Source organism: Mustela erminea, chromosome 11, assembly GCF_009829155.1.
Source record: "Mustela erminea isolate mMusErm1 chromosome 11, mMusErm1.Pri, whole genome shotgun sequence".
NCBI classification, from domain to species: domain Eukaryota; kingdom Metazoa; phylum Chordata; class Mammalia; order Carnivora; family Mustelidae; genus Mustela; species Mustela erminea.
Window position 1 is genome coordinate 104107434 of NC_045624.1, and position 26242 is coordinate 104133675.

Here is a 26242-nt window from a genome sequence, read left to right on the forward strand (position 1 = left end):
TGGGGTGAGAGAGAGCAAAGGTTAAGGACTGTTGGAGGAGCCAGTCCATAGGAGGCAAAACTGAAAGATATTTTGAATCTTTTCAGATTGCATTTGAAGGGTTGCATTTAGTCATTGAAGCAGGAATTTTTTTTTTTTCATTTTCCACAATTTTCAATTGTGCAAATACTCTGAGTTGACTTTTTCTCCTGCTTCTTGGAAATCACCAACTAATTTTAGTAAGCTTTTAATCTTCGGCATTGTAACAAGTTTTGGAAGGAAAAATATGTTCTAATATATGTATTTTCTAGTGAGTAGCTCAAGTTATAAAATGGGAAATGTATATGATCCTTGGTCTATTACTAACTTCCATACTCATCTTAGCTCTTACAATTCCTTTGCACCTACATGTCAGACACCACATGGGAGGTGATATTATAGACCTCATCAAAGACTAAAACTGAACTCAATATTATTTCCTTCCATATCTGCTTCTTGCCCATATTTGGTATTTTAGTAAATGGCATTGCCAGTTAACCATTGCCCGAGCCGGAACCTTCAGTTGGCCCTGATTCTCACTCAACCCATAAAAAATGACCAAGTCCCCTCAGTTCTTTCACCTAAATATCCTTCAATTCCAACCATCCCTCTACCTTTCATCCTTTCTGTAGGTCAAAATCATCTCTTTTTTGCATTGAAAATGATGGAGACCAATATCATTTTTAGTCTTCAGTGGTGACAATGTTGAACATTACTTGAGCCCTGTACTCCTGGAAAACAGGGTGGTTAAGAAATCACCTCACTCTTTTGTTTTTGAAAATTTGCCTACTCTTTTATCTTCCAAGAAACCTCAAAGTATCACCTGCCCTGCATAATCCAACATAAGACTGAGATCAATCCTTCCTCAAAAATCCAAAGTGGATGATTCCTTATTTGTTTGCCCCTATTAAACCCCAGGACTTCTTCCTTTTTTTTTTTTTTTTTTTAAGCATTTCCTCATTAATGAAAATTCTCCCTATTGTAACAGCTCAAATAAAATAATTTCCCTAATTTTCCAGTACCTTTTGTCTTTCACAGCAGTTTAGAAGTAGGGAGAGCATAATCTCACTGAGAGAAATCTAACTACAAAAGCCAGTCTTATTCTAAATGTTGCCTCCTATATGTTTACTGGTATATAGGAACATGAAACTGCTATTCAACCTGCCTGTGGTGTTGGTGGAGCCCTAGGTCTCTGTCCTTGAGATTCCCTAAATTTTCCCTGATGTAAGGATCTCCAGAAACAGATGTGACAATAGTCCTGTGGCAGGATCTGATCTGGTAAAGCACAAAAAATTCCTGGGGAGTTGTGGGAGCAGAGATTCATCAGACCCTGGGCCCTTCTCTGAAGGATTTCAAGGCTAGTCTTGCTGGGTTCCTAAACCTTTCAAGGTCAACGCATCTATTTTGAACATCATTCCACCTAACTAATCCCTCTAATTTGCACACGACTCATTTCAATAATGAAAATTTATTTCTAATATTTCCTTATGCTAATTACCAAACCCTTCAGGGCAGACCAAATAGCCATAATGGGAGAGTTTAGAGTAGCTAGCTAGTGCATTTTTATATGCAAATGACCTCTCCTCCAGGAGTGTGCCTCCCTGGTAAAGGTAGTTCAAATGTCAGTTAACCACACGAATGTTAACAGACACATAGTTCATGGACAGGTGAGTACTGAAGAATTTCCAAGTAAATTACAGGAAGTATAACAATGTAGGTCATTACAGAAATGTTCTGAGAACCTTCTAGGATTGTAACTCTTCAAATCATTCACACGATAGCTAGAGTAATTTTTCTAAATCACATACTGATCAGTTTTTGGTGAATCCTGAGTGATTATCCTGAAGATAAATTCCAAACTCCATGAACGCTTATAAGGCCCTGCATGATTTAGCCCCCATTTTATCTTTTCAAGCTAACCTCTGAGCATCTCCCTTTTCTGGGCATCTCTCCATACCCCCATAACTCTCTGGCTCCCAAACTCTTCCAGTATCCCACACATTTACCCAAGCTATTTGCCCTCAGATCCATCCATTGTCCTCTGCTCTGTAATGCAGTAGATACTGCCATCCCTTGGCCCTTCAAGGGCTGTGGCTCTAGGTGGATTACCAGTTTGGTTCAAGTAGTGAGGGCACCACTGAGAGAGACAAAGGCTACAGGACAGCCCCCTATCTGTCCAAGCTGGGGAAGACGTGTCTGGTAGAGCTTAGCCTAAGCTCTTATAGGACATACTTGGGTAGGGTCCAGGTGCTCCTGGTAACCCTTGCCCATGGGCTCCAGTAGCACTGGAGCCTTTTAAGTGAGATAATGGCTTCCTGCTGCCACTAATCTCTGGGATATCTCCCTCTTCCCCCGGGGAGTGGTTCTCAGCCCTCCACTCTCTTAGGGAACTAATTCCCTTTACTGATACACGTACATGACAAATGTTTCCTATGTTCCTTATTGGCTTTGAGCAAATGCCCAATGATATAGTTCGGTTCTTTTACCAGCATATCAAACTTTCCTCCATGAAGGACCTGGATGTAAATAAGACAAAACCTCTGGAACTCCAACACTGGTTTTGGCCATCTACCAGTTACCCCTTTATAGGCCCAGCCATGCTGAACTTCTTTTTGTTACTCAAAATATAAAAGGTTTGTATGCCATCTGCTTCTCTCCATCCCTACTGCTACCACTCTGACCCAAGACGTCATCAACTCTCTTTGGATTACTCCATTCGTCTCCTCAGTGACTCCCCTGTACCTTTCCAACTCCCCACACGTCATTCAAAATGGTAATTTAACTATAAATATCTCTCCTGTCTAGGCCCCTCTGATTGACTTCATTCTGTCCTCAGAATAAAATCCCAACTCAAAACCTGGTCACATGTTTGGGTCCTGCTCATGACTCTAAGCTCACTTTCTACTGTGATCCTTGGTACTCTGTGGATCCTGTGTCTACAAGGCCCCTTTCCCTCACATCTGTTCATAACTGGCTCCTTCTCAAACTGAAGTCTCAGCTCAATGTCACCTCCTCCAAGAATTCTTTTCTGATCATCCTAATGACCCAACTCCCTCCCAATGGCCTACTACCTCCCAGTTTGTCTTCATGGCACTAACAAGTCTCCCACATGATTTTTTTCTTTGTATGCACTAAAAGTAAGTTCTAAACATATCTTAGTTACTTAATCCAGCTCTGTGTCTCCAGCAGGCAAACAGTACCTGGGTCATCATAGTAGGAACTTCTTATATATTTGTTAAACAAACATGTTAATGAAATGGCATACACTGTGAAAAATACTTTACATAGATTAACTCATTATCATCTTCCCAGCAACAGGAAGGGGTCTTGTTTTCCATTTTGGAGGCTGTAAGCAGATGGCCACATCTCAGACCTAGTGAGGGCTGGGCCTGGCCTCTGCTTCAGGAAATCCAGCTGTAGAACTAGGGGGATAACCTCTATGTTACACTGCCTCTTATCACAGTGCAATCTCTTAGAAAATATTTTAAATGACAACAAATAATAAAAGTACAAATTAGAATCCGGAATGTTGTTCTAATAGTGTAACCAACCCCACTAAGGTTATAATCAGGTGATCAGAATTTGTCTCTACCCAGACAAATTTGAACATGATCAGGCAACGCCAACTACTTCCTTTCCCTGCAGGTCCAGGAGCTTCTTTTGACAGTCTTTGAATAGTACGCTCCAATTTTAGAAGAGTAAAAATACAGTGAAAAAAAAAAACACATACACTTTAGATGCATGGAATTATAGGGTTCAACAATGCTTTGTAAAATATGAAATGTAACCAATATAAAGGATCCTAGACGTTCCTAAAAATAACAATGCAGCTAGAACAACAGAATTATAGTTATTGTTACATGATACTACGTTATTATGGAATTATGCATTTGACTTTATTTGGAAGAATAAGATGTGAGGCAGTATCTTTACTTGAACTATGACACCTCCTATATTTTAGCCCCTGACCATCTGAGGGACAATTCATAGATGCACATATTTTCTACCAGTCATCACCCAAGAAACACTAACTAATCTTTCCTCATTTGCTTATCTCTCCAATACTTTATTTCTACCAATAGCTCACTGTAATACCCTTCTTCTTTTCTCAAATTTGTTTTGAATTAGGTACATTCCCATTCATTCATAAATGTCATGAAGATTTTAAGAACTGAAGTAAAGCTATCTAGAAGAAAAATGATATCTTCCCCTTTAAAAGTATAATAATAGGTTTCTGGAAATGACTCCAACAATATTTCACAACATATATTACTGTCAACAATCATCCATAGAAAATACTCTTAATTATCTTAATCTTTGATCTCAAGGAAATGCTTTTTCTAACTATTTTTCCACACACACATTCACTGCCCAGTGAAAATTGCTCTCAATGAACATGAAGCAACTTTTGGAATTCTCAGAAGACACAGGGATCCAGAAATGCAGTCCCTGAAAAAAAAAAAAAAATTCAGTTTGGGCTGTGATGACAAAATACCATGGACATCATAGCTTATAAGCAACAAAAAATGATTTCTCACAGCTCTGGAAGCTGGGAAGTCCAGGATCATATTACCAGAATGGTTATATTTTGATGCAGGCCTTTTTCCTGCTTAACAGGTACCTTCTGGTCTAGTTTCCACATAGCAAAGTGAGCCAGGGGTCCCTGCATCCCTGCAGGGTCTTTTTTTATAAGAACACTAATCCCATTTTTGAGGGCTCTACTTTCCATACCTAAGCAACTCCCCCAAACCTCACTTCCAAATACCATCACACTAGGCATTAAGGTTTCAACATTTGAACTTTGTGGGGGACAAAACCTTCATACCACAGCATTCACCCAAAGATGAAAAGTGCCATCTCAACACTCAGTCTGCTGAAAAATCATCAGAGGGGTGAATAGGTAAGTTCCTCCATCACTGCTTTTCTCTTTTCTGCACATTGTACATTAATGTTAATGCTGGCATGTGGAGACATGTGCTTTAGTACTTAAAACTCTTAACACAAATGGTAAACATAGAAATTAAGTATAGTTTTTCAGGCCACTGAAATGCTCAAGGTTGCTGGTTCAAGTTCATTTCTGAACTATATAAATGGGAAAGACTACAAGCAAGTTCAGCTTCAAAGAGTGCTTCCGTTGGCCACAGCTGCTTAGTCCATGGGTGTCCTCGTTTCCCAAGATGCCTGTCTTATCTTCTCACATACTTATAATCCTTTCCAGTACCTTTGACTTTTCTAGAAGGCAAGTCACCAACTCCTTCCATTAGAATGTAAGATTTTTTAAAAATTAATTTTAGTATTTCCTACAAGACAAATTCACTAATCATCCCTCTCACTAATTGCCTGTGACCTCAGAAGCACATCCAGGTTTGGGATATCGCCTTTAGGATATTTTTTGTCTTTTTTTTTTCTTTTCTTTCTTTTTTTTTTTTTTTAAGATTTTATTTATTTATTTGACAGAGAGAGATTACAGGTAGGCAGAGAGAGAGAGGAGGAAGCAGGCTCCCTGCTGAGCAGAGAGCCCCATGCGGGACTCGATCCCAGGACCCTGAGATCATGACCTGAGCTGAAGGCAGCGGCTTAACCCACTGAGCCACCCAGGCGCCCGTTTTTTTTCTTTTCTAGCAGGAATAGACATGGAGAGACAGGTACAGCAGGAAAATGTTCAGGAATCTTCTGGTCTCCAACTATATGCAAATCTGAAAGCAAAAGTTTTAATAGTCAGTTCCTTGACAAACAATGTATCTTCCCTTCATTGTTCTTGGATTATCAGGATTTACCTGCTTTATCCTTCTCTCTTCTGCTTCAGCAAGCTAATGTGAGTCATATTTATAAGGATAAAGTAACGGAGATGCACAGATATCAGGGGTGTGTGTGTTTATGTGACTGTTGGTTATATACAAAGTTTTCATTGTCTACGAGCATGTTTTGGAATACATGTTAAAAGTGCTCTGTGTCTAGAATGAGTAAGCAATATCCTTAAGAAAAACAAAAATACACACATTTGTTAACATCACTGTGTATGAGACACTGAAGTGAATACAAAATATGTCTGTGTCTGTGGAGAACTCAGGCGAGTATTTGTAAAAATCAAGAAACTTGGGAAAGGGAGGGGGTGGCAGGTTGTTGTTAAACTTCTGTCAAAAAATCCAAAGCTACCAAAACAGGGTCATCCATCTGTGATAATTAATGTATTCAAGGGTTCATGCCCTAGGGTGCATCTACAGGGAATAAGATCCATCTCCTAGAATGGCACCTCTAGGGATGTTTTCCAGTGAGTGGTTTGAGTTCAGTGATTTCAAAGAAGAATGTCGAATTTCATTGTTAAGGTCTCTGCCTACAAACAGCTTTTACATTTTCCAAAACCATTTAAAAATAGATGTTTTACAGATATTTCTGCAAAGACATCCAAATGGCCAACAGACACATGAAAAAGTGTTCCACATCACTCGGCATCAGGGAAATACAAATCAAAGCCTCAATGAGATACCACCTCACACCAGTCAGAATGGCTAAAATCAACAAGTCAGGACATGACAGGTGTTGGCAAGGATGCAGAGAAAGGGGAACCCTCCTACACTGCTGGTGGGAATGCAAGCTGGTGGGAATGCATTTCTGGAAAACAGTGTGGGGGTTCATCAAAAAGTTGAAAATAGAGCTACCCTATGACCCAAAAATTGCACTACTGGGTATTTACCCTAAAGATACAAATGCAATAATCTGAAGAGGCACGTGCACCTGAATGTTTATAGCAGCAATGTCCACAATAGCCAAACTATGGAAAGAACCTACATGGCCATCAACAGATGAACAGATAAAGAAGATGTGGTGTATATATACAATGGAATACTATGCAGTCACCAAAAGAAATGAAATTTTGCCATTTGCAATGATATGGATGGAACTAGAGAGCATTATCCTAAGCAAAATAAGTCAATCAGAAAATAACAATTATCATATGATCTCACTGATAGGAAGAATTTAAGAAACAAGACAGAGGATCATAGGGGAAGGGAGGGAAAAATGAAAAAAGATAAAACCAGAGAGGAAGACAAACCATAAGAGACTCTTAATCCCAGAAGATAAACTGAGGGTTGCTAGAGTGGAGTGGGGGGTGGTGGTGCAGGGGTGCGGTAGGAAGGATGGGGTGGCTGGGTGATGGACACTGGAGAGGCTATGTGCTATGGTGAGCACTATGAATTGTGTAAGGCTGATGAATCACAGACCTGTACCCCTGAAACAAATAATACCTTATATGTTAATTAAAAATAAATAAAAATTTCAGATTTTAAAAATGTACATTTTATAAATTATTTGTCTCAAAACTGTGGGTTAATTAAAACAAAAATATTATAGTTCACAAGTCAATAGTTATACAGAAAAAGAAGAGAAAACAATGGGCAAATTCAGTCCCTATAGAGGCAACTTGGTGGACCATAAATACCACTGGTGGAGAGGAGACCAGTGCTTCCTAGGACCATGCCATTAAAGCAGCACATGAAAGGTGGAGACAGAGTCCTCTGCCACTCATGTCCTCCTGTATTGCATTTGATCCCCTCTAAACAAGAAAGATTTAATTATTTCTTGCATAGAAAGAATTAATTCTTTCTCATTTAATTCTTGCATAGTCCTCGAGGTATAAGTTTGTTATTCTTACTTTACAGACCAAGATACTGAAGATTAAGACGAGTCTGCCATTTGCCCAGGATCCTTTTGCTAGTAAAATCCTTATGGTTTTGCAGTTACTTTACATGTATCTTTACTTATACTCTGCCAAGATTTCATGCTGAGATTATTCATCATGTCCTTTTATATTTTTGTACTCTACCTTAGTCCATGAAGGAACTGAGGAAGATAATTGAAATTTTAATGAAGGAATTCAGGAGAAATATTCCCCTTTTCACTTCTTCAGAGCTTCCTGGAAGCATCTGTTCAGCAGAGTGGAGGATTATTGTGGAAATGTAGGATTTGGGGTGTAAAGTGACTCAGCTGAAGATGAGACCAGCAAATATGTGTTGGAAGGAAAAAAGAGTTAGGAAGAAAGTGAAAAAAAAAATAAAGTTAGGAAATACACATTAAAGACAGAAGTCTATAGTAAAGAAATGTTCTGTTGGGAGAGGGTGGTTGGGTTATGGACATTGGGAAGGGTATGTGCTATGGTGAATGCTGTGAAGTGTGTAAACCTGGCGATTCACAGACCTGTACCCCTGGGGATAATAATACATTATATGTTTATAAAAAAATTTAAAAAAAATTTAAAAAAGAATTGTTCTAAGATTACAATATAAGACTTTAAAAAGTTACTTATTGATACATGGTAAAATACCTCATCTTTGTTTCATGCTGAAAGTAGTACTGGTTATAATAAAGAGTTTATAGATTCACCATCTATTTAAGAGTGTCTATAATGTTTCAGGCACTGTTGTAAGCTCTGGATAGAGTGGTGAGCAAGAGATTCTAAGTCACCGCTCTGAGAAACTTTTTCTATTCCGTGAAATGACAAAGACACGTAATAAGGAAACATAGCAACCAACAAGGGTGACAAGTGTTCTAAAGAGAATGCAAATGGTGATGAGATACAGACTGGGTGTACTTTTAGGTAGGTCATTGAGAAGTGATGGTGCAAAGGCTTCTTTATTTTTATTTATTTATTTTTTAAAGATTTTTATTTATTTGAAAGACAAAGATCACAAGTAGGCAGAGAGGCAGGCAGAGAGAGAGGGGGAAGCAGGCTCCCCACCGAGCACGGAGCCCGATGTGGGGCTTGATCCCAAGACCCTGAGATCATGACCTGAGCCGAAGGTAGAGGCTTAACCCACTGAACCACCCAGGTGCCCTGCAAGGGCTTCTTTCGATAAGGTAGAGCTCAGAGTTTGTGCCTTCTGAGCAGAAACCCAAAGGCAGAAAAGAAGCAACCAGGGTGTTATCTGGAGGAAGAGCTTCTCCAGCAAAAAGTAGAGGTTCTTGGGGGGCAGAATTAAGGGATCAGAAATAGGGCAGGAGAACCTGAAGCAACACAGGTGGAGGGTCAGAGGAATAGAAGACAGACTCAGATCACAGAAGGCCACCTAGGCTGTGGTAAACTCAGATTCATTATTCACTGTGATATTCTTTATTGTCTAATTATTATTTCTGGGAACCCCTAAGAAATTTTCCTTCCACATTCATGCCTTTATTCCATTCACATGTTTTCCTGACTCTCTCCAAATCTTGGGGACATCTCTGGAACAGTCTTTCTGTTGATATTCTTGACAGACACATCAATCATTCCAGTCAGTGTATTCCCAGCTCTCCCAAGGGGGCCATCCCAGCTCTGAGTGTCACCCAGCAACTAGGCACTGAACATGGCTGGGGCTGTACAGGGAACTGCAGCTCTAACACAATAACTAATATGCAGCCGCAGACTTCCCTGGAGAGTGTTTCACGGCAATCTCTGCCGAAATGTATGAATACTAAATGCATGAAAGGGATCATGGAAATTACTTTAAGGCAAGTACCTAGCTCCCATATTAGCAATAGGAAAAACTTACGCATGTAAGTTGAGACATTCCAATTTATTTGGAGAAAGATTTTTCTATGGGATGTTGAAAATAATAACCTTCAATAGCAGTGGAATTACTTAGGGAAGCTGCAAAGAGAATGACATATTTTAAGAATAAAGTTTATTTGATACAATATATTTTGAAACGTCCACTTTAAGTATCTGGCAGAAAACTCCTGAGACAGCAAACTAGGCAGGAATGCTTTCAGGGACTGCCCGCCCCGCCTGACTCCTCTCGGCTGCTTTCTCCAGGAGAGCCTCTGTTGGCTGCTGTTACCTGCTCATCACATGGACACCATTTGGAAGCTTGGCTGGGACAGTCATTATGAATAAGAAGGGCAGGGTGCACAATGGTTTGGTGGGAGAGTCAGGAAGGAGGTGGGAATGGAAAATGGGAAGGGAAAATGGGAAGGGAAATGGTCAGGCTTTTTCCAACATCGACCACAGTAGGCAGCATCACCCATGTGTGGAGTACATGTAAGAAATAAATAAATAAACCAAGAGTAGATGGGGCTCTCATAAGAATTAGCTCTTGTAAAATATTTGCTATTGGGGTGCCTGGGTGGCTCAGTGGGTTAAAGCCTCTGCCTTTGGCTCGGGTCATGATCCCAGGGTCTTGGGATCAGGCCCTGCACCGATCTCTCTGCTCAGCAGGGAACCTGCTTCCTTCTCTCTCTCTCTGCCTGCCTCTCTGCCTACTTGTGATCTCTGTCTGTCAAATAAATAAACAAAATCTTTAAAATAAATAAATAAATAAAATATTTGCTATTTCCCTTATAATATAACTACAACACAAGCATGTGTTAAAGAACATAGTTTTTTGTTGTTGTTATTTTACAAGTTCGAATCACACTGTACACAGTACTCTTAAGTAGGCTATCATTTAATGACTTAATATGATCACTACCCCCATGTAATTAAATATTTCTCTATATTATTTTATGATTTTATGGAATTCTATTTGTAGATCTTTTTCTAATTTCTTATGGTTAAATATTAAGATTTTTTTCAAATTTTGCAATTTATAATTATACATTATACTGGGTTGAGAATCTTGGCACATCCTGATCATTTCACTAAAAACAATTTGTAGGCATTGAATTTCTGATCAGGAGAGATCCATTTGGAGAGTTTTCTTCTTGAGTACCTAGTTTAGTAAATCTCATCTGATTTTAATCAGTAATGTTTCAAGCTGAAGAACAGACAGATAAGCCCATAAAACAGCATCAGAAATAGCGGAAAGGAAGGTCTGAGTCCTGCTCTTCAGTGAAGGGTCACAGATAATCAGCAAACACACACATTGACAAGATAACATCAGGAGGCTGTGGATGTTCTAAAGGCAACAGAAAGGGTAATATTATCCAATAGAGCTCCAGATTGGCTATGTTACCATAAATGTCCCCCAGAAGTGCACAGAGAGACTCACTTCATCTCACTGTTGCTTTAACTTTCTTATTGCATTTAAAATCTGCACTCACTGTTTTATTTATTAATTTACTTTTTTATTTTATTTTTTTCAGTGTTCCAAAATTCATTGTTTATGTACCACACCCAGTGCTCCATGCAATCCATGCCCTCTGTAATACCCACCACCAGGCTCACCCACCCTCCTCCCCCCTGCCCAAAACCCTCAGTTTGTTTCTCAGTCTACAGTCTCTCATGGTTCTTCTCCCCCTCCAAATTCCCCCAACTCACTTCTCTCCATCTTTCCATGTCCTCCATGTTATTCCTTATGCTCCACAAGTAAGTGAAACCATATGATAATTGACTCTCTCTGCTTGACTTATTTCACTCAGCATAATCTCTTCCAGTCCCTTCCATGTTGATACAAAAGTTGGGTATTCATCCTTTCTGATAGAGGCACAATACTCCACTGTATATACGGACCATATCTTCTTGATCCATTCGTCCATTGAAGGGCATCTTTGTTCTTTCCACAATTCAGAGACTGTGGTCATGGCTGCTATCAACACTGGGGTACAGATAGCCCTTCTTTTCACTACATCTGTAGCACTCACTGTTTTAATTCACATTTATTTGATCACTAATGAGGTCACTGAAAATATGTATATATGGGTTGCCTTTTGTTTGGTTGATGGTTTCCTTCACTATGCAAACACTTTTTAGTTTGATGTAGTCCTCATTGTTTACTTTTGCTTTTGTTTTACTTGCCTGAGGAGGCAGATCCAGAAAATATTGTGAAGACCAACCGAAACTAATATAATATTGCATGTCAACTACACTTCATTTAAAAATAAAGTTTTAGGAAAGAAGAAAAATTTTTAAAAATATATATTATTATATATATATTAGTGTTTGCTTTATTGTCAATGACCTGGTTGCATCCTTGCACATTTTTCTATTGTGTTGCTCTCCTTTTCTTATCGATTAGAATAGCTCTATTATTATATTGCCAATATATTTATTTTCTCTTTAATTTTAATGAGGTGTTTTGCTATGCCAAAACTGTATTTATGTAACCAAACCCATCAATCTCTTTTCTTTAGTTTCCTAATTGCATTTTTTGCCAAAACAAGCCCACGATATTCCCAAGATAATATAAATACTTAGGCTTGTTTCTAATTACGTTTATGGTTCTAGTTTTAAATTTTAATTTTTAATTCATTTTGATTATATTACTTTAATTTTACTGTTTCCCAAATAACTAACCAATGGTTCTAATATCATTGACTATGAAAAAATTTCCCTGCTGCTTTGAAGCACTACTACTCTGATTATATTTTAGGTAAGTGTATGTCCTCATGCCTGGCTGGATTTTCTACACTGCCTGTTGACTCGTCTGTCTGTTCTTCAGCCAGAGCCACACGTTGATCTACTCTTGGTTTAGTCTAGTCTCTGTCTGGATAGTGTGCTAGAAATGGTCTTTCAAACCGATCCTCTTATCTACCAATTTTTTTCTGCCTGCTAATCTGAAGAATGGACTATGAAATTCTTACTGACTTGCTCAGAGAGTGAAAGATGGGGGAGAGTGAGAAGAAAAGGAAAGAAATGAACATTTTTGAATATTTTCTTCAGGCTTTGCACAATGCTACATATAATAAGTCTCTTTAATCTTAATCACGGTAAGAATAATTATCATCATCCCTATTCTGCAGATAAGAAAATTGCCCCTTAGAGAGGACAATTAAATTGCTCAAGATCATACTGAATGAGAGGCAGAATGAGGATGCAAACTCAAATCCATCTGACTTCAACTTTCTTGCAACCCACAGAGGCTAGTGTCAGGAGATGGGGAGGAGGGACCCCTGGCCCTAGTCCAAGAAGGACTATTGGGATGGAATCACTTGCCAGCTTGAATGCCATTGTAGGGAAAGGGCTCAGAGCAACGGTAGCCCCTCTAATGCCGTTTACCCTTCCATGCCAGGACGTGTGCCCCAATGACAAGATTAGAAGTCATTTTCAGCAGCTCCTCCTTCATGCCCTGTCCCCTCCCCAAACATGTGTTTTCCTTTTAATCTGCCATAGTCTTAGAAACTTCCAAACTTTGTATCTAGACTTTCATCTATGTTTAGGCTCTGCCTCATGAAATTTCATATACATATATATACATATATACATGGTAGGTTTTATATATGTGTGTATATATATGTGTATATGTATATGTGTATATATATGTGTATATATGTGTGTGTGTATACATATATAAAACCTACCATGTAGGGATAAAAGAAATCATGAAAATAAAGTATTTGGAGCATGTTTAACTAGTATAGGATTCAATTCATGTTATTTATTTGTATCACCAAAACTATTTTTTATTGTTGTTATGAAATATGAAAGCAAAGCTTTCATAGGAATAAGAATAGGACACTGGATATAATGTCAGTTAGAGGATAGAAAGCATTAGAGGGATCTAGAAGCTTAAGAACAATGTGAAATTGTAAGACCTTAAAGAACAGATCTGACTTACAGGTAGGGAGCTCAGGAGGAAAGACCAGGAGACAATGTGGAGGGAACTGGCCACCAGAAGCTAGAGGAAATCTCTCTCCAAATTTTCCTAAGCCCAGCACTGGTCAGAGCAGGAAAAGCTTTGATTACTTCTAAAAAGACCTAGCATCTTCCATTTGGGGATCTGAAAGCACTGCTGTCTGTTCTTAGGAAGCCAATAAGGAGCCCGGAAAAGCAGTGGGGAGGGAGACAAGCACTGTGTGTAAAAGGCTCAAAAGGTACTTTTACACATCCATGCATGCTTTATGATCCCATTTAATGGATGCTCGTCAGACATTGGGAGAAACACTTGGGCCATGCTAATGACAAAGGCACAGAAGACCGTGTCTGTAGGACAACCTTGAAGGAAAGACTTAAAAGACTTAAAAAAGTAACTAGGCAATTAGATACGTACATGAAGTCTTCTGCTATGTATAGTTGTGGATCCTAGGAGACAAAGGGCTCTCATCCAGCACTGAGAGTCAGAGGTGTCCGATGCTGAGTGTGAAAGACACAGAGCAGCACCAGGAGAAAGAAGACAGATAGGGCATTCCAGGCAACATAGCAATCCTGGGCTAAGGCCTGGCATGGGGATGATCAAGGCCACCACAGGAGCTGTAAGTGAAATGCAAGTCATAGTGGCTGGGAAGTAGCACAGGAGGGGCAAGAGTGACCAAAGATGAGAATGAACACAAGTGTTCAGGGATGGCTCTTTTGGGACAAGCTAATGGATAGGGTCTATGCATAATGATCATGCATCATGTGCCACAGGGCACAGAAAATGCCCTGTGGACGATGAATGGCAGCAGCAGCCTTGGTGCCTTATTACCAAGTTCAAGTATTTAGAGCAGTACAATGGTTAATATTTGACCCTTGTGAGTCATTCTGAAGTTCTAAAATAACCTATTAATACGTCCTGAGGAATAACCCAGAAGAATTAAACTATAGCTTTGCCCAGAGGTGAACTTGAACCCCAACACAGGTGCCAATAAAACAAACAAACAAACAAAAACAAACACATTCTCACTAGTATCTTGAGCATTTATATTAGAACCTACCAAAGAAAGTTCATATGTTGCTTCAGTAAAGAGCTTGAAAACTTTTTCCCTGAATTAAGGAAACACCAGAGATGAAAGGCAATTCAGATTTGGCCAAGCAACACATATGAATCGTATGGTTTGTAAGCAGTGATCTCACTACAAATAATAGTAAATAGAAGAATTGTAATAATAATTCATTTTGGGAAATTATCTTCAGAACAAAGTCAAGATAGCACATGTTTTCAGTAAGCATTTTTTGAAACAGGGTAAGAGGAAGGAAAATTAAACGGATGGAAGGAAGGAAAGAAGGAAAGGGAGGGATGAATGTATGCATATATTAAATCTTAGCAAGGTTGGCACTCAAAATTGGAGAAGCTTTTTTGGTGACACAACATAGCATTTGAATGCATTCTATAATCCCCACAGAATAGAGAGATCAACAGTTGTTTCCCATGCCCCAATGCTTAAGTGAAACCCACAAATGTCATAAGGAATCAGACAGAGGGTTCTATCCCAAAAGACTTTTGGTATTCTTCTTACTGAAGTGGAGTCTATAATATTTAGTGGGATTCCTCTGTTAGGTTGGTGAGGACGGGTTATTGTAGTCATTGGGGTATCAGCTTAATAAGAGACCACTATCCTCTAATAAATTCCTTTGAGTCAAAGGGGAAGTGATACATTAATAGAAAAATGTCTTCTTGTAAATTTCTTTATGCACAAATATGTTTTTCAAAAGGCTAATTATAAACATCTCAATGCGTGGGTTATTGACTATTCCAATAAAAAAAATACATATCGTTGTCCTAAAGACATCTTCTAAAAGAGATGGTCACAGAAGTGACTCTTGTTTTGAGCTTTTTTTTTTATTATTATAAGGAAAAGACTCACTAAAATTGCCTTAGAAAGGGAGTTTTTTGGGGTTTCTTGGGTGGCTCAGTTAGTTAAGTGTCTGCTTTTGGCTCAGGTCATGATCCCAGGGTCTTGGGATGGAGCCCCGGCATCAAGCTCTCTGCTCAGCAGGGAGCCTGCTTCTTCCTCTCCCTTCACCTGCCACTCCTCCTGATTGTACTCTGCCTCTGTCAAATAAATAAATAAAATCTAAAAAAAGAAGAAAGAAAAAGAAAGGGAGTTTTTTTTTTTATATGGCTATGCAGGAACATAGGATATCTGGAATCCCATCTATATGGAACCAAGGCCCAAGAAAGAAAAACATCTAGGATTTGTGGGAAAAAAAAGAACTGCAATGGACCTTGACTATGGTCATCAGCACCAGGTCAGCTCCTTTTGTCCCCAGTAGGAGGAGTTTGCAGATAATTTTTCTAGCACTCTATTCTTAGGGCTACCCTGAAATTCCCCTTTGTACTTTCTTATTCCTGTTTTTTATCTGCTTTTCCCCTTGATATCAGTTCAATTCAGTGATTTATTTAATCACTTCTTTTGTGTGTGTGTGATTTTTAATTTAATTTTTTGTATGTGTTCCAAAATTCATTGTTTATGCACCTCACCCAGTGCTCCATGCAATACGTGCCCTCCTAATACCCACCACCAGACTCACCCAACCCCCTACCCCCTCCCCTCCAAAATCCTCAGTTTGTTTCTCAGAGTCCACAGTCTCTCATGGTTTGTCTCCCTAGAGAGAAAAATCTGATTTGCTACTCCTTTAATACAAGAAAAATATCATTTAAAAACTCTTTCTCTATAAGAAAACTATATAGCTAAACACACACACACACACACACACACACACACACACACACCCCAATTAGAAAACTATTAACTGCATATATTTATCAAAGTTGAAACTTTACACTGGTGAACCTCTTGCCCAGAGCTTCTCCCATGAAATTTTGTAAACAGTAAGTGAACAACCGAACTGACACCTTTAGAATCTTAGTGATTTCATAAAGATAGAGTTGAAGTTGTTATTTTTTTTTTTCCACAAGGAACAAAAGTCGTTTAAATCCTATGTTTAGAGTCACTACAGAAGCAATGAGAAGAGATCAGCAAAGCTGCGGGGGTAAGGGCTGGGGAAGTCTGAAGGCTGCTCTGCTTTGCTCATTAGATTGGAGAAAGCCTTACCCCTGTGTGCCTGGCTCCCACAATGTGCCATGTCGACTCCAACTGTAGCAAAGCACAAAGGCCTTGATACCATATACTCTAGAATGCTCAACCTTTGGAATGCCAAGGGTCTGTTACAATCCTAGTCAAATCAGAACTATACTTAGAGATTGTTAAGGGCTAAATTGTGCTGAATTGATTTCGCCTCTTATTGGAGGGAGACTGGATTATGGTCCCTGGGAAGCCTTCACTGAGGAAGCACTAACAGAGATTACAAGTGGGTGAGATCTGGATTGACCAAGAGGAAAAGAGAAAGTGTCCTAGGAAAAAGTTTAGGAGGGAAATAGATCTGATAAAAATGTTGAGTAGGGAAAAAACAACCCAGCATGGCTAAATAAATAAACAAATAAAGTAAAATAGAATTAAAAGTGTCTTACGAAATCACATTGAAATCTGCAAGAGTCAGGTTGGTAAAAGGCCACCAAAAGCCATATAGATGTATTTAGTCTTTCTATGGCAAGAAATTGGAGGCCAGTACAGACTGTTGGACAGAATACTGATGTGAGAAAATTGTAAGCCATCTCACCTTTATACAGAAAGTGGATTGCTTTCTTGAAGAAGCTCCTAGGTCTGGCCTAAGGCTAATGTACCCAAGCTCTTCCAAATGAAGACTCTTTTACCTACAAGCTGGAGTGATCATTACCTGATTTTCTGAGAGTTCAAAATTATGAAAAAGAGTCAATTTGCTTAAGAACTGTTCCACTACATTTACACTATGTTGTGCCATTGCTAGCACAGTCTTATGTACAGAATGCTCTTCAACCGTTTATTTTCTTGTTCTGAGAGAGCATAGAAATTGCAGAAATACCTACAATTGTGCCATTTGTTTGGTGTTTGGAAAAGAACAAGATTCCTAATCTCTGCCCTGATGATATGAAGTAACTGGAAATTGTCAGGGAGAAAAATAAAGATCCTAAAAAGGATACTATAGAAGGGATAGAGGCCTAGACACAACTTGGCCTCTCCCTGAGCCTTATGGCCTAGAGGCAGAGTAACTTCAAGTTTCAGAGAGTGGTTGTGCAAACTGATCGTGACCTTGTGCTCCTGGGGACTAGCCTGACCCTGATGAAGGGGCCGCAGGAGAGTGTCTGGAGAGCTGTCAGAGCTTTGCTCTGAAGTGCCCTGGTCAGAGTGGAGTTCCAAGAAAGAGGGTTCCTTCACCATTACACCAGCAAGAGCCACTAGGAACTGGAGAGGAAAGTATTCTGTGACTATAGCAGCAGCAGGCATCACAAGCTCAGGTCCAAACACAGGGACTGAGAAATGTCCACTGGCCACGGCTACAACAAGTAACAACTGAGGAGTCTTGCTTCAAAAGGAAGCAAATGTGAAAAACTTCCAGATTCAACTGGAAGTGGCAAGAAGAAACAAGACTAGTTTCTTGGTCTTCTTAAATACTCAGGGCATTATTCCCTAATAATCGGGGTGGAGAGGAAAGAAGAAGAAAGAATGAGAGCAAATGAGCTTGAAGTGGTGCCAGTCATGCCAATAAGAGCTCTCTGTTTACTGGTGTCACTGCAGGGAGGCCATGTTTTGTACCTGGCAGCGGAACATGAGGCAACCCAGCTCACAGGAGGCAAATAAACACTGATGATGTGTGCACATCTCACTGTGTCTCAAGACTCCTGGGAAGCCAGAAAGATAAACTAGCTACAAGTCTAAATAAATGGAGATGTGATGATGTCAGTGGAGTTAACTGAATAGACTATGTGATGAGGAAACAAGAAGAACAAACCAAGATTTGCTGGAAGTATTTGAAATTTTTCCTGCAGGGCACCAGGGTGGCTCAGTCAGTTAAGCGTCTGACTTTGGCTGAGGTCATAATCCCAGAGTCCCAATTCATAATCTCAGGGTCCTGGCATTGGCCCTGCTTTGCGGGGGGGGGGGGGGGGTCTCTGCTCAGCAGGGAATCTACTTCATCTTTTTTTTCTGCCCATCCCCTTGTTCCTGCTCTCCCTCTCTAATAAATAAAACCTTAAAAAAAAAGTTTCCCTGCATTATTAGGACACTGAGATTATTTGTCAGCAACCTTAACTATTATAAATCTGTTTTGCATAATACCATGCTCTCATATTTTGCTAGAATTTTCCCAGGAGTCACATCCTATGATTTTTATTAATTTATAATAAATTACAATTTATAATGAACTATTAGTTTTTAAAAAGACTTTCTAGGCAAATTTATATAGCTAAGTATAAAATATCTAAGGGCTAGTTATTCACTTTGTAAATAGCTCCTTTCTTCTTTCCCTTCTTTCATACTTATTATTTATAATTGATCGAAAGATGTGCAACAAAATGTAGAGGCCTTAGAACACTAGTTTTTAAACCTCAGGGTTTTAAGTTTTTCTAAAAAAGATTTTATACATCTATTTGAGAGAGAGAGTATAAGTATGCAGAGTGGCAGGCAGAGGGAGAGGGAGAAGCAGGCTCCCTGCCGAGCAGAGAGTCAGATGGGGGGCTAGATCCCAGGACCCTGGGATCATGATCTAATCTGAAGGTAGATGCTTAACCAACTGAGCTACCCAGGTGCCCATGAACTTCAGTTTTTTAAAAGTCACCTAAGATTTTTTTCACTAATGTATATTCACCCATCTCTTGCTTTTGCCCTCCATTCTTCACTACCTGTAAAAACTAGATATTGTCCTGGAAAAGGGTAAGGAGTCTGCATTTTTTTTTTAATTTTTATTAACATATAATTCGGGGTACAGGTCTGTGATTCATCAGTCTTATACAATTCACAGCACTCACCATAGCACATAACCTCCCCAATGTCCATCACCCAGCCACCTTTCGCTCCCCCCTCCCCCCTCCCCCCTCCCACCCCAGCAACCCTCAGTTTGTTTCCTGAGATTAAGAGTCTCATATGGTTTGTCTCCCTCTCTGGTTTTATCTTGTTTCATTTTCCCCTCTCCTCCCTTATAATCCTCTGTCTTGTTTCCTAAATTCCTCATATCAGTGAGATCATATGACAATTGTCTTTCTCTGATTGACTTATGCTGCTTAGCCTAATACCCTCTAGTTCCATCCATGTCATCGCAAATGGCAATTTCACTTTTTGATGGCTGCTTAATATTCCATTGTATATATAAACGGCATCTTCTTTATCCATTCATCTGTTGATATAAATGAAGTGATCCAAAGTGGCACGTGAACCTAAATGTTTATAGCAGCAATGTCCACAATAGCCAAACTATGGAAAGAGCCTAGGTGTCCATTAGCAGGAGTCTATATTTTAAATAAAACTCCAGGTGGATGGATTGTGACTCAAGGTGCTCCCAGGACAGTGTTTGGAAAAACATACCAAAGAACTTCGATTAAATATCTTTAACAGCTCTGCTCTAACGTGCAGTGAGAAAATAGGGGAAAGGATTACTTTTGTAGAAGATACGGACATCCTTATTATTTCAGGTAAGAAAACTGAGACATTAAATAATTGCTTATTAAAATAATAAAGAGATATCCTTTAGAAGAATGGAACAGGAGCTTGGCTTTTTTGGGGGTGGGGGCTGTAAACCTTACACAACATAAACTTTGTACCTAGTAGGATGACAACCAAGTAAAGATCATCTTATTTTATCTGGCTACATTTAAGCACTATCAGTTCTGCTCAAACATCATGTGGTCATAAATTCTCAATAAAAATAACAGTTGCATATCTTCTATCTTGAGCAGAAAGCTGCAAACAGAGAACAGTAACTAGTAAGGAACAGGGAGGGGCAAGACTGTCCTGAAGGCACATTCCTTTATCAGAGAGGTGATCCGAAGATTAAATCTTCTGGCTTCAACTTAGAAAAGCTAAACTCTTATATTTCCCATTAGGCAGAGACCTTTTAGTTGGTCCAGGATTAAGACTTAGATTGTTCCAGGATGATAATATTGCCTGCTTCCTGGCAGAAGCAAATAAAACTCATATCTATAATTAAACTTCAAGATTCCCACAGATTAAACTATATTCAATGCACACAATGAAACAAGATACTGTGACTGGAGCCAGCAGAAACAGTGGATCCAAATCTCCAAAAATCTTCAAATTGTCAGTATGAAATAATGACAATTGTTAAAATTATAAGATAAAATATTATAAATTATTATGAAGACATGATTAATGAAATGAAGTTTTGAATTTAACAAATGAGCAAGAAGCAAAAGACTATTTAAAAAAAGTCCAAACAGATTTGGAAACAGAACCATAAGGAAGTGTTATAACTAAAACATAAACGGGAATTAAAAACTTGATTGGTAAAAAAAAAAAAAAACAAAAAAAACAAAAACCTTGATTGGTGAGTTAGATAGCAAATTAGATATAGTGGAAGATAGAATTAGAACAGTGCAAGATAAATTTTAATAGATTACCCACAATGCAGCAAAAAGAGGTAAGGAGATGAACTCCATGAAGGGTATTAACAAGAATTAAAGAAAGACTAATAAAGCCTAATATCTTTCTGATTAATGTCCCAAGAGAATGGAGAAACAATCTTTATTATTTTTCTTAAAGATTTTATTTATTTACTTGACAGACAGAGATCACAAGTAGGCAGAGAGGCAGGCAGAGAGAGAGGAGGAAACAGGCTCCCCGCCGAGCAGAGAGCCTGATGCGGGGCTCAATCCCAGGACCCCGGGAACAGGACCCTGGGACCATGACCCCAGCTGAAGGCAGAGGCTTTAACCCACTGAGCCATCCAGGCGCCCCTGGAGAAACAATCTTTAAAGGCAAAACGCTGTGATTTTTTTTCTAAGCCATTGAAAGATAAACCCATGTCTACAAGAAAACTAAGGTATAAATAAAAAGGAATCCTTCCATATCTACTGTCTTTTGTATGACAAATTCCAACTATGACAGTATGACAATTCCAAAAGAATATTTTGAAAGCAGTCTGTGAGGTGGCGGGGGAGGGGGAACCAGATCATTGATGAGAAATAACATTTAGATTGACAGCTACTTTGAAAAGAGTCAAATAGTATCTTTCACTGTCCAATATGTTGGGGGTAATACCTATCAGCCCAGAATTATACATCCAGAGAAAAGCATTTTCAAGAATGACTATGAAATAAAGACATTTTCAGGTAAATACAAATATCATCAGTAAACCTACGAAAACGAACTCCTAAAAATTATATTACAGAAAGAAAAAAAACCTGAAGACTCTGAAATACAGGTAATGTGAGAAAATATACAGGTAAATAATAAGACAGAAATAATGCCAAATTCATTGGATTAATTAAAAAGGAAAGAATTAATATATGCTGATCAGATTTAAAGAGTTCTACACCTTTGATTACTTGGAAAAGTTATATGATATTAGTTGATTTAGTTAAAATTTCAAAGGTATTCACTGGAAGAGAGAAAGAGCATAGACTGTAGACTAGTAAGGGGATAAAACAATAAGAAAAGCAAACAAACAAAAAGTTAAACTAAAAGGAAAAAAATGAAAAAACATGAAAAAGTAAGACAAATTGAAAACACAAAATAAAATGCTCAAAACAAATCCAAATAGATCTGTAATTACAATAAATGTAAACAGACTAAATCATTAAGCAGTATAGATTATAAAATGGATTTTAAAACCAAGTATATTTATGTTAATGGAAGCAAACTTAAAATACAAAAGATTAAGTGTATATATAGTGTATCCCACTCACATGACCTTTGTTTCATCATTTTGAATCAATTATTGTGCCTTTCCTGGCTTTATCTGAAGCTTAGTAAAACAAAGGCCCACACCACTACAGCGTATCTTTCCACACTGAATTATATGCTGGTTAACTTCAGTCAGTAAATAGGACTTTATCTGGTCAAGAACCCTCTTCCAAAATTTCAACCTTACCACTTTGCCTCACTTTTTCTGTAATCTATCTTCTCATTGTTTCCCATGAATTTCCACTGTTTTTGGAACCACGTTTCATCTTATATGGTTCTCTTTTTACCTGCTAAACTCTGATCTGCACATTTTATCCACTTCTCTGATTTAGTGAGTTAGCTCTGCTTTGGTGACAGCATGTCCCACAAAGCAGCTCAGTCTCACACAAGCACATATCTCTCAGTTGAGGGATGGTATTGACCATCTCCCAATTCCTCTTTGCAACTGTTCCTCATTACCCCTTTAACACGCTCAGTCTCTGTTCACCTGAGAGCCTATTGTCCAGTGAGAAGATTCTCACCTTTTCATGGACAGACTTCCTAGACTTTATCTTCATCTACTGGACTTTGTAGTTCACAGCCTTCCTCTTCCTCATTCCTGCATCAACTTAGGTGACTTTAAGTTCTATAGGATCAATACACTCGGTTCCTTCATGTACTTTTTTTCCTTTAATCTTTGGCAAGCCTAGATCTCCAACCATCACATGAATCCCCCCTTCTCTGACTATACTAATTTCCTCACTATATTTTCAGTACATTTATCCAAGTCACTTGATTGACTCAAAAGTAAGCACCATCCCACATTCTATGCCATGTGCACCTCACTTGCCTCACCTTCATCCCAGCTATGGCCCTGTTTCATAGGACTGCCAGTCTCTATTCTTCTGTTTCACTCTCTAGGCAAAACCATCATTCAAAATCAACCTAACTGCCACTGTCTCTGCTCCTTTGTCTCCTGCCAGAGATAAATCATATAAGTGTATGTACTGAGTTCACTAAAAATTCAAGATTTCTACCATGAACTGAATCCTCAATTTGTTTTTCCCCAATTTTGAGCATGGTGGTGAGTTCATACTACCATTTCCCACAGTGACTATTTGCAAACTCTCCTCTGGGGTCCCTTGCTTTCATTTTTTCCCACTAAAATAACCTATGAAGAAAAGAATATTTAAAACTAAAATTTTATATAAAAGAGATTGGATTAGTAAATGCCTTACCATTTGTTATAAAAATAACAAAATGTAAATGTATCAACAATCCTCTTACATTTATTTTTATTGAGCACTTAAGATTGTTGAATAAGATACAGCTCCTTCCCTGCTAGCATTTACTGAGGAAAATCAGCCTTGGAGCTTTCATGGAGATCATAACTTATAAAAAGAAAAAAATCTATCTTTGATGAACTATAAGTCAAACTGCACTATAGAAAAAGGCTTAATAATAAAATAGTTTGGAGGCAAGAAAAATTAGTCATTAGTTCTGCTTGGGGAAACTGGACAAGTCTTAAGAAGTGATTACCTTTAAAATGATTCCTGAAGGAAGAATAGGCATTTTGGAAATAATTCAGTAGAAGAAGAGCCTTCCAGATATAGGAAATTTCTAGAACTAAGGCATGTGGGTGTGAAAGAATGTGATATGCTTCTAAGAATGACACAGAAACAATTTTACCTACAGCAGTAGTTCTCAAACTTTAGTGTGCATGAGGATCACGTGGCCGGCCTGTTAGACCCCAGAGAGCTGATTCAAGTAGGGGTGGGTTAGGGCCTAAGAATCTGCATTTCTAACAAGTTTCCCAGTGATGTCAATGGGACTGTTCTTTTTAGACAACCACTGCACTGATAAAAGTTGATACTATTAAGGGGATTTTAGAAGACCCAATAAGAAAAGGAAAAAAAAAGTAACCAAATGATAAAGTTATATAGGTGCTCAGACATTTTTAGTTTATTTTAGCTAATGGAGAAAGGCGGGTTGAACCTGTGTTCTATAACAGATTGCAGTTAGAAAAACCTCTAGGTCATTGAGTAAAGCCTTCCTCATTGAAAAAAGGACATTAGGTGAGAGAGCCATCAATGATATACAGCAGACAATGATTTCCTGCCTTTAGAAAATAGGAGGAAGAAGGTAGCTTCTGTGAGTCTTAGCTTTGGCGGCTTGTCTTAAGGTGTGAACATGCACTAAGTTAGGAGCCTAGAAGCAGGCTTGCCTCTGGATGAGGGGTGGGGCATGGCAAGGAGACAGGACTGAGAATGTGTTAGGACCGACTTTAATATGCTGCAGAACATCCAAGGACAGGGTCAAGGAATTATTTGGAAATTTGTGTCTGGAATTCAGAAGAGCTGGAAGGAGAGGTTTGATGGATATGCATGCCAGAAATGAAGGAAGTTGGGAGAGAATAAGATGTCTCAGGAAAATATTTTAAGTAGGAAAAGGAGAGGACTTTGAAACAATAGCTGAGGACTACCTAAAAAGCATGGGGAAAAATCCAAGGTAGGTTGCAGATTCTGGAACTTTCCAAATGTTGATAAAATATATCTGCACTTAGTATTTTGAAAAAAACAAAATCTCTTGTGCTTGCTATCCATAAAATCCCAAAATCTCTTTGCCCATTCCCTGTTGAATGCAAATACGTTATTTGAGTGTTTGTGGATTTTTAAAAAATGCATTCTGTTCAAAAACACAAACCAATTTTTAACCAAGTTTAGAGAAGTTACGAGGAGGTTCATCAGGCTTTTTAATCTATGCCAAAACTTAAAATACTATAAAAGGTTTTACAGAGAATGACATCTTGAAACATTTGCCTGACAAGATCACTTTGGCCCATGAAGAAAAGAATGGATCTGGGAATGTCCTATTGGAGGCAAGGAGATACATGGGCTTAGAATACATGATGGGGAAAAAAAAAAGAATACATGATGGAAGAAGAGAGAGAGTGACATGTAAATAGTTAGTATCCAAAATATATAAAGAAGTTATAAAAACTCAACACCCCCAAAAAACAAATATCCAATTAAAAATGAGCAGAAGACATGAACAGCTATTTCTCCAAAGACATATACATGGCCAACAGATACATGGAAAGATGCTCATCATCACTTATCATCAAGGAAGTGCAAAAACAATCCACAATGAGGTACCTCAAAATGGCTAAAATCAACAACACAAGAAACAACAGGTGCTGGTAAAGATGCAGAGAGAGAACATTCATATGCTGTTAGTGGAAATGCAAAACGATGTGGTCATTCTGGAAAACAGCATATAGTTTCCTATAAAAGTTAAAAATAGAGCTACACTATGATCCAACAATTGCACTACTAGCTATTTACCCAAGGAATACAAAAGTACTAATTCAAAGGGATAATGCATCATGACGTTTATAGCAGCACTCTGTACAATAATACCCAAGATACAGAAGCAGCCCAAGTGCCCATCAAAAGATAAATGGATAAAGAATATTGATAAATGAAATATTATTCATCCTTAAAAAAGGAGTGAAATCCTGCCATTTACAATGACATGAATGAAGTTAGGGCATATAATGTTAAGCAAAATACGTCAGTCAAAGAATGACAACTATCATATGATTTCACTTCTGTGTGAGATTTAAGAAACAAAACAAACAGATAAGTCAGACAAATCAAGGAACAGACTCTTTTTTTGTTTTTTAAGATTTTATTTATTTATTTGATAAAGAGAGATCACAAGTAGGCAGAGAGACACGCAGAGAAAGAGGAAGAAGCAGGCTCCTCACTGAGCAGAGAGCCCAATGCAGGGCTCGATCCCAGGCAGAGGCTTTAACCCACTGAGCCACCCAGTTGCCCCAAGGAACAGACTCTTAATTCAAACTGATAGTTACTAGGGGGAGGTGAATGGGGGGGGATGGGTTAAATAGGTGATGGGTATTCAGGAGCACACTTGTGGTGCGCACCAGGTGTTGTATGGA